At 39.0% G+C, this 9551-nt stretch overlaps 1 pseudogene; it reads left to right on the top strand.

Moving 5' to 3' along the window:
* The first annotated feature begins 7103 nt into the window (after nucleotides 1–7103).
* LOC143390769 (cAMP-regulated phosphoprotein 19 pseudogene) lies at nucleotides 7104–7410 on the top strand (annotated as a pseudogene).
* The last annotated feature ends 2141 nt before the right edge of the window (nucleotides 7411–9551 follow it).

The raw sequence follows: 9551 nt of genomic DNA, 5'->3' as shown, positions 1-9551 counted from the left end.
GCAATATAGATGAAATAAATTGAAACATTTAGATTGTGCTCTGATATGTGCCTTGCAAGTTGTAAGAATGTCTAAAGCAAGAGTGGGAATAAAAGTAGGCACATCTTTTATAGTTATTGTAGCTTTCAAATAGGATGCAGCTGCTAAACAAGACAATCTAACTGGGTGCCTTTCTAAGCTCATCCTAAATTCAGAGACTTGGAGAACTACCATATCAGTCTGATTTGTCACTGTGGCAAAATGCCTGAGATAAACATATGAGGAGGAAAGGTTTATTTTGGCTTGTGGCTTCAGAAGTTTCAGTCCATGGTCAGTTTTGGGCAAGGCAGAACATCATGGAGAGTGCACGGTGGAGCAAAGCTGCTCCCCTTCTGGCAGCCAGGAAGTGCATGAACGCATGCACATGTTTGCAAAAGAAGGGAGGAGAGAGAGAGAAAGGGGCTGGTGTCCTAATATCCCCTTCAGGTCTACAATCCTGATAACCCAACTTCCTTTGAACTAGGCCCCACTTTCTAAAGGTCCCACCAGCTCCCTACACCACCATGGGCTGGAGACCAAGTCATCAACACATGGACCTTTAGGGGACATTTAAGATCCAAATTATAGTAAGCACAGAGGGAAAACTACAAGGAAACAGATCTGATGGATTCATTTCAAAGGACCACCCAGCAAGATCCAAGCCATCCACAGTAATGCTTCAAGAGCTGCACATAGCTCAGAAATGTAGGGTAAGAATACACACAACCTCAGATCAGGTAAATTACAAGGATATCTGCTCTCACCACTTTAAGTCAACATTATACTGCAGAATCTCATGAGAGCAATTAGTCAAGAAAAAACGAGTAAAAGACATCCAGATTGGAAGGGAAGAAAACTTTCTCTTTGTAGATGACATGATTCTGGATAGAGAAAATCTTGAGGGACAAATACTATTAAAACTAATAGTTTCAGCAAGGATGCGGGATATAATCTCCATATACAAAATTCACAAAGAATTTCTAGGGTATACATTCAATAAAAGAAGTACATGATTTATACAATGAAACTACCATTAAATGGAGTTTAATGGTCCTGGGGCACAAGCAAAAGGATAAAGTTGGTCCCTATCTTACACCATTTACAAAAAATTAACTCAATTTATCAAAGATCTAGAACTATAAACTCCTAGGAGGAAACATTAAGTATCAATTTTTGTGACCTCAGATTAGGCGAAGATTTCTTAGACATGATGCCTAAAGATTATGCAACATACAAGAAATAGATGTGTTGGCTTTCTTCAAAATTAAAACATTTTGTGCCTCAAAGAGCATCATCAAGGAAATGAAAAAAAAAAATCCACAGAATAGGAGAAAATATTTGTAAGTCGTATGTCTGATAAAGGACTTGCCTTTAGAATGTATAAAGAAATCTCAACATAAGCCATTTAAATAAAATAAACAAAGGATTTGAAAAGACGTTTTTGACGTTTTTCTGGGCTGGGGATGTGGCTCAAGCGGTAGTGCGCTCGCCTGGCATGCGTGCGGCCTGGGTTCAATCCTCAGCACCACATACAAACAAAGATGTTGTGTCCGCTGAAAAACTAAAAAAATAAAAAATAAATATAATAAAAAAGAAAAGACATTTTTCTAAAAAGGTTTGCCAGTGGCCAATAAGCACATGAAAATATGGCCAACACCAGTAGCCATGTGCAAGTGCATAATAAAACCAGAAAGAGATACTACTTTACTAAGATGGCTATAATAAAAAAAGGCAGACAAGTGTCCCGCAGGATGTGGGGAAATTCTAACCCTTAGACATTGCTGGTGGGAATGAAAAATGGTCAAAACTGCTGTGGAAAGCAGTTTGATAGTTCCTCAATAGTCAAACCCAGTCACCATATGAGCTAGCAATCATATTTCCAGGTATATACCCAAGACGAAAACAAGTGAGCACACAAAAACTTGCATGAATATTTAGAGTAGCATCATTCTCAATAGTCAAAATGTAGAAATAACCCAAATGTCCATTCACCAAGGAAGGGATAACAAAAGTAGGATACTCATACAATGGAAAATTATTTGGCCATAATAAAATATCATAGATCTCATGATAATACAGTTCTGATATATGCCACAACATGGGTAAACTTGGAAAACATTATGCTAAGTGAATGAACTAGACAGAAAAGACCCATAGTATATTATTCCATTTACATGAAATGTACAAAATAGGCAAATCCATACTGTCAGTAAGTACCTTGGTTTTTTCCAGGAACTAAGGGGAGTAAGAATGGGCAATGACTACTAATGGGTCTGTAGGAGTTTTTTGTTTGTTTGTTTGTTTGTTTTAAACATCTTTTTTCTTCCTTTTTTAGGTCTTGAAAATATTCTGAAATTTGATAATTGTGAGGATTGTATAACTTTGGAATATACTGAAAACAACTGAACTGTTAAAAAAAAGTGTGTGTGGGGGGGCGGTAGGGAATAAGGATATCCATTCAGCTTTCACCAATTATTCCAACCATATAATTATTCTTTGTAAAACATAAAAAGAGAAATGGAAAAGAAAGAAACTATTTCCAATAGAAGTGAGTCCGGTTCCTGCCATCACATTTGGGAAACTTCTCCCTCCTAAGGGCATGGGTAGATACAGGAGGAATGTCCTTGCCCAGTCCCATTAACAGCTGGTCTTCAGCCAAGAATCAACCTGGCTCTTGCAGGGAAGACAACTTTCTTAACTCTATCCACTAGTCAGAAAGTATGTATTTTTTATTCACCTGACCCTTAATTATAAAGACATTGGTGTGCCAAATCATTCCGTGGCCCTCAACAACCCAGCTATGCACAATTCTTCTTGTGAACAGGTTTAGCTTTTAGGGAAAGAGATAGGTCTCATGAGAGTTTTATGTGGTTGGATTTTTTTTTTTTAAGACATAAAAGAAGTACAAGTTCAATTGTATTATATGGCTCTCCAGGATCTCGAGTCCTGGAACAATTTAGAAGTCCCTTGACTATAAAGAAGTAATTAAATTAAATGCTTGTTTCTGACCATGGCAACTCTGAGGATACAGTCAGGGTGACACAGGCCAAAATGTAATTCATTGTTATTGGATTTTTATGCTGTTATGGCCTTTAGCTTCTGTTTATCACTGTTAAGTTGGCACAAGTATGTGAAGCCTAGAGTCCCTGATAACACTCCTCCTAGGGGACCAGGGTCAGTCCTTGATTAAGTCCTTGATTTTTTAATATTAATTCATATAAAATTCATTAGCAAAGAGGAATTAAAGAGACAACATGATTTAAAAATGTATGGTGCATAACACTCCTCAGACATGAGGTTGTCTTCATTTTGCTGTTAAAAAATACCTTGGGGAAACTGATTCATGTAAAATTGTTGTTAAAAATGGTTATTGTTATTATTGAGTTAACAAATTTATTTCTGAGAACTCACAAATGGTGGTCTGAAAAGGCACGTTTCAGATAAAAATGGAAAAAAAACACTGAATAGTATATTTATATAACTTAGGCTAGGGGTGTAGTTCAGTGGTAGAGTTCTTGCCTTGCAAATGTGAGGCTTGGCACTGCAAAAAGATAAGAAAACAAACAAAACTATAAATGGCCAAAAAGGAAGAACTTGTAGTGGAATCAAAGTATTTCAGCTAAAATAATTATGAAATCTAATATTATTTGAATTAATTGTGTTTAAACCATCAATTTTGTTTTCCATCATAGCTTCACTTCTACGCTGATCAAAATTAACTATAATCAAATAATAGATAAGAAGCATAAATGCATTTAAGTATTTAAAGTATGAATAAAAGAAGGAGAGGACTAAATGGGCAATTTTCCATCTTGATTTGCAAACTGTTTTCTTTGATTAAAAAAAAAAGGTTTAACTTCAGCTGGGTGTGGTGACGCATGCCTTTAATCCCAGCAGCTTGGGAGGCTGAGGCAGGAGGATCCAGAGTTCAAAGTCAGCCTCAGCAAAAGTGAGGTACAAAGCAACTCAGTGAGACCCTGTCTCTAAATAGAATACAAAAAAAAAAAAAAAAAAAAAATGGGCTGGGGTTGTGGCTCAGTGGTAGGATGCCCTGAGTTCAATCCCCAGAACCGCCCCCCACAAAAATGTTTAACTTGAAATTTAAGAATTTTTTATATTAACTCATTCAGGTCTGATAAAACTTTTAAATAATAAAACCGGGAAATTTAATTTAAATATTAAAGAATCTAATGTTGTGTTTGGTGTGGTTCATGCAGGCGGTTGGCTGGAGTGCATGGGTCTCCTGGACACAACCCTTCATCTGCCAATAGGTCAGACGAGGTCTCTTTATGTGGGTATCTAGACAGTGTTGGGAGATGGTGAGGGTGGAAACTTCCAGGCTTCTTGAGGTTTAGGTTCGAAAGTCCCACAGCATCCCTTCTGCTGAATCTATTGGCCAAAGAAAGTATGGACCAGTGAGATTTCTAGGGATGTAGGAAAAAACTCCACCCTTGGAGGAAGAAATATCAAATTTATATTGCTAATTGGTGTACTTTAGGGAGGGATTGAGGGACTCTCTGTGACTAGCCTTTGCAAGCCATGTGCTCCAGTCCTTATTTTCATGGTTCAAGAGACAGTTTTGTCATAAATTCCTTGTGCTGAGCATCAGATGGGAGGAGAAAAGGAACTATAGCTGTGTCCCAGAAGTTGTACATATCACACCCCCATCATGGATTAGAATTTAGTTATAAGGCTGGATCTAGCTAGAAGAGGGGCTAGGAAGTATAACCTTTGTTCCAGGTAGCCATGTGCCCAGGTAAAATGCATGGATTCTGTGTATGATAGAGAAGAATGGATTGTGGTGGGACATAACCAGTAGTATCTGCCAGATAGAATACATCATGTTTTGTGCCCATCCCATACAACAAAATGTTTTCAACTAATCCACATTTCTTAATTTCTACTTTCACTGTCACCACCCCTGTTCTGACTACTTCATCTCGGATCTAGATCACAGCCACACCCTTTTAATCCATCTTTCTGCCTCTGCTTGCATTTCTTTAACCCATTCTGCAGACAACCAGGTTGTAAGCTTGAGCTTATCGCTAGTTTACTTGAAAACCCTGAGTGATTTGTTTTTCCATTGGTCTCTGAATAAAAACTCAAATACTGACGAAGACCCGTCACAAGACCACAGGTGATCTGGTCCTTACCCGTTCCATGACCTCATCTCATGCTGCTTTCTACCTGGAACCTGCGCTCTCTCCAGGCACATCACATTTTTCTCAGTTCCTCTCTCAAGCACTGTCTGATTTGGGGGGCCATAGTAGAGGTAACTCACCACACCCCCATCTTCTTCAAGAGCTTGTAATCAATTGGGAAGAAGACTCTTGGGTCAGACCACAGAGATCCAAGTATCCGATTTTTCTTCAAGACACTGGACTGAGAACAAGATTATATGTGCAGCTATAATCGTACTTTCTTGGGAGCCAAAATTTTCTTGTAGAAATACAAGGACTAAGGAATAGGGGTTTCATCTCTACTTACATCAGGTTCCTTTCTGTTTTGTTTCTTGATGATTCCAGAAACTACTAAATCATTCGCCTAATGATAAAATGTCATATTTTATAGTACCAGTTTCTTTTTTACTATAGTTCCTAAAGGAGTGTGGAAACACTGAGGGTTTTTTTTTTTTTTCTCCCTTTCAATAGCACTTTTACAACTTATGGGAAGTTTATTACTTTTTCAGTTTAATGTCACACTGAGTCATTTTCTCAGGAAATCATTAGCTTTTTCAGGAGAAATTTGATAGTTGAAACATATAGCCAAATACCAGTCCCTCCCAAGAAAAATAAACAAACCTACAGTGCAGTAGGATTCAATCTTGAGTTCAGGGTTAGATTTTGTTAAGTTATACTTTGGAACGTTTATTCATCGAATACAAACAAATTTGAGTTTTAACTTCTAATCATTTCTCCCTGAAAAAAACCATGAACTTTTCAATGGAAAATGTGGTTTGACTATCCAAGGCTTAAATATGCAGCAAAAAGTGAATTGCTCTGCTATTTGCACTGTGACCATATGAGTCTCTAGGGCAGGTGGGGATGTTCCTGAGCCAGGGAAGGAGACAGAGGCACCCACGTGGGATGACTTGTCAGAATTAGACCCTAATACTGCTCCAAAAGGGAACTCCTTGCCTCTCGCCTGAGACCACTTTTGATTCTGGATGGTCTCATTTGGGCACATGGGGAGAACCCATAGCGTCAGTTGGAGCTGTGTTCCATGTGACAGCAATCAAATTGACCTAGAAGAGGAAATTTCAGAGGGAGGGCTGGCTTCAGTAAGTCTTGATGAAGGAGGTCAAGCAGTGTCACCAGGACCCTTCTTTCTTTTTTGGTCTTTTGGTCTACATCCTCCAATTTGCCTTATTTTCAAACAGGCTTCTTGGTTGTGGTAGTCATTTAGTCACTTCAAATCCAATAATAAAGAGCAGAGATAGTCCGTGCCTAAGTCTTATTTTATCCCATTGGTTCTGGGTGACTCACTAGGTTGCCATGGCTACATGTTACACCATACCTTGGTCACGGGCTCCACTACTGGGTGAGGCTGGAGGCAATTCTCCAGAACCCAGGATTCTGTAGGAGCCCACAGGGGCATCTTCAGCTTCTCTGGCAGAATGGTGGCTTTGGTTTTACTGTCCTGCTAAGCTTTCACATAGTGTGGGAGAAACACGCATCTAGGAAGAAATCAGGCTGAGTGGGAAAAGAAGGACAGATGCTGGGTGGGGAAAAACATGCCCCACATGCCTGTATTTTAGTAGTCTGTTCATATTTGCGATTCACGATTGTTAGGAGAATCTTCAGATTTTTCTTCCAGAGCCAGGCTAGCAGCTCCAGATGTGGGGGATGAAGTTGGAAAAGTCTGGAGCAGCTGTGTCCACTTTATAAGCACCTCAGCAACCAATCTTTATCAGCATTGGATCAGCTGGGAGCCCAAGAGACCCCACCAGTCCTGGCAGCCCTGCTGAAGAGCAAAGTTCAAGATCTAGACCCAACACGCTTCCTACGTGACCTAGAGAAGACAGAAGGGGGCTGGGCAGAGGGAAGGCTCTGTCCGCGGAAGTCCAGGAGGCGGCCTCGGTGGCGGAGGAGCAGAAGGAAATGGAAGATAAAGTGACAGGTCCAGAGAAAGCTGAAGAAGCAAAATTAAAAGCAAGGTATCCTCACCTGGGACAAAAGCCTGGAGGTTCAGATTTTTTTAAGGAAACGATTGCAGAAAGGGCAAAACTATTTTGATTCTGGGGATTACAACATGGCAAAAGCAAAGATGAAGAACAAGCAACTTCCTACTGCAGCCCCGGATAAGACAGAGGTCACTGGTGACCATATTCCCACTCCACAGGACCTTCCTCAACGGAAACCATCCCTTGTTGCCAGCAAGCTGGCTGGCTGATTAAAAGAGCTGACCTGCATGAATTTTCTAATTCCCATTATTTCTCCTCCTACGTTACTTATCCACTTTTTATTCCTTTTATTCACTAAGTCATTTAAATGAGACTGACGGCTTTGCAGGTAGCCATAGTGTGTGCTGCTATTGTAAGGGAATATACATGTGTAGAGGTTTTGATTAGTTTTAACAGTGCACTGATGAAAAGGACAGCAACATAAGTAATCTACTTGAAAATATTTGTATATATTACCTAACTCCTAATATAGGTTCCAACAAGTAATAAGCAAATTTTACAATTTTAATGTTTTGCCTTCCTCGCTTATCTTAATTATAGCTGTGTATGTCACTCTTATTTAATGTAACCTCTGTATTGATTTCTTCTGTATTTTCCTTCTGGGTTTTATCAAACAGAAGTTTAAGCCACAAGTTTGAAGAAAGATCACAAATTCAAATGAAAATAGGAGGGGCTTTGAAAGATTTGTATAACTGTGCTTGAACTTGAATGGCCTTAAACCTGTTTCAGCTTTAACAATAGAATTTTACTTGGGCAATATTTGCCCATTCTGGTGTAACTTATGTGACTTCAGTGCTTAACAGCTGCCATTGAAGCTAGTATTCTTATTTAGTTTTGTAGTGTTAAATACCTTTCATTGTTGAAGATGTGAATGAAGTATGCATGTGCATCAACTGTTGAATTCACTTTTGTGCCATTTTTGTAAATACAGTAGTTTTGCACACACACACACACAAAAGACAGAAGGGCAGTGTTTCCAGTCTGTGGCCCTCAGCTTCATCAAGTTGCTTTATCACATCACCAATGACAACTGGTATATTAGCATCAACCCTTGATTCAAAGGAAATTCAAACTATAGAAATGGAGTATTCTGGGGAAGAGAGTTAATAAGAATTCAATATAATTTAGAAGCCAAAAATATTAATAATGCTTTTTACATTATAGGTTTTTAATGTGCTCATATTCTTTAAAAAATTTTTTTAATTGTCGATGGACACAAACCTTAATTTTATTTATTTATTTTTATGTGATGCTGAGGATCAAATCCAGTGCCTCACCTGTGCTAGGCAAGTGCTCTACCTCTGAACTATAACCCTGGCCCTGTTTATATTCTTAATAGTAGTAATGTCATTGTGTATGAGAAGAATTTAGTTTTATTAGTCAGGATTGGCCAAAAGAAGTAAGGGATTTTTTTTTTCCCCCCAAGGCTGGAGCTTTGTAACCCTTAACCTTAAAGCTATCTAACCTTCTAGAATTGTTTTCATTTTACACTTAGCTCAGTTGGAGCAGGAAGTATTGTATAAACTTCCTTCAACCACTGACAAAGCAGAAACCTGCAAAGAACTCTATTCTTTTTAAGGCCCAGACTTTAGTAGAAGATAGAACTATACTATTTCTGCTTTAAAAGAAAAATGTTCTTTTTCCTATTTAATAGTTTATAATGATTTCAGTGCTAGCGGACAGGTTCAAGTTTTAGTAGGGGATGCTGAGGTATGTATAACCAGGGTCCATAGTTGCAAGCTTATAACATGTATGGTGTAGTCTCACGGGATTTCTGGTACTAATGCAAAACGAGGCTTGGAAACCAGGCAGAAGAAAGGGAGGTTGGTAGCAGCATGAAAAACAAGTCCTAATCCCAGTCTGATGATAACTTTCCTTTACTTGGCCACTCAGTACTGCTGCCACTGGACACTGGATACCATTGGATTTGGTCTGTCAAATGCAATACTTAGTTATACTGGAATTTCAAACAAATGAAGCTTTTTAGTGCCAATATGTCCCATGCAATATTTGGGGCATACTTATACTCAAAAAAATTACACAGAAAATGATTTGTTGTTTATCTGAAATTCTAATTTCACTGGGTTGCACGTATTTTCACGTTAAATCTGACAGTTCTGTTCTGGATGTCCCATTACCATTCCACCCCTGTCCTTGAAAACTAGCCATCACCTGCCACTCAAATGAATTTTCCAGGTGGTCCCTGGCTTTTTGGTTCACGGGTTCTGAAATGAACTTGACTGAGACAGATATGTGTCCTCAGAGGAGCATCTGCTACAAGCCCCTGTTCCAACTGTGAGGGAGGTCAGAGAGCTCACAGGGCTGTTAGTGGGAAGTGGCCTCTGCCCTC

This window comes from Callospermophilus lateralis, chromosome 2 (assembly GCF_048772815.1).
Source record: "Callospermophilus lateralis isolate mCalLat2 chromosome 2, mCalLat2.hap1, whole genome shotgun sequence".
Taxonomy (NCBI): Eukaryota; Metazoa; Chordata; class Mammalia; order Rodentia; family Sciuridae; genus Callospermophilus; species Callospermophilus lateralis.
The sequence above is the reverse complement of the archived record's forward strand: the minus strand, read 5'-3'. Positions and strand labels throughout refer to the sequence as shown.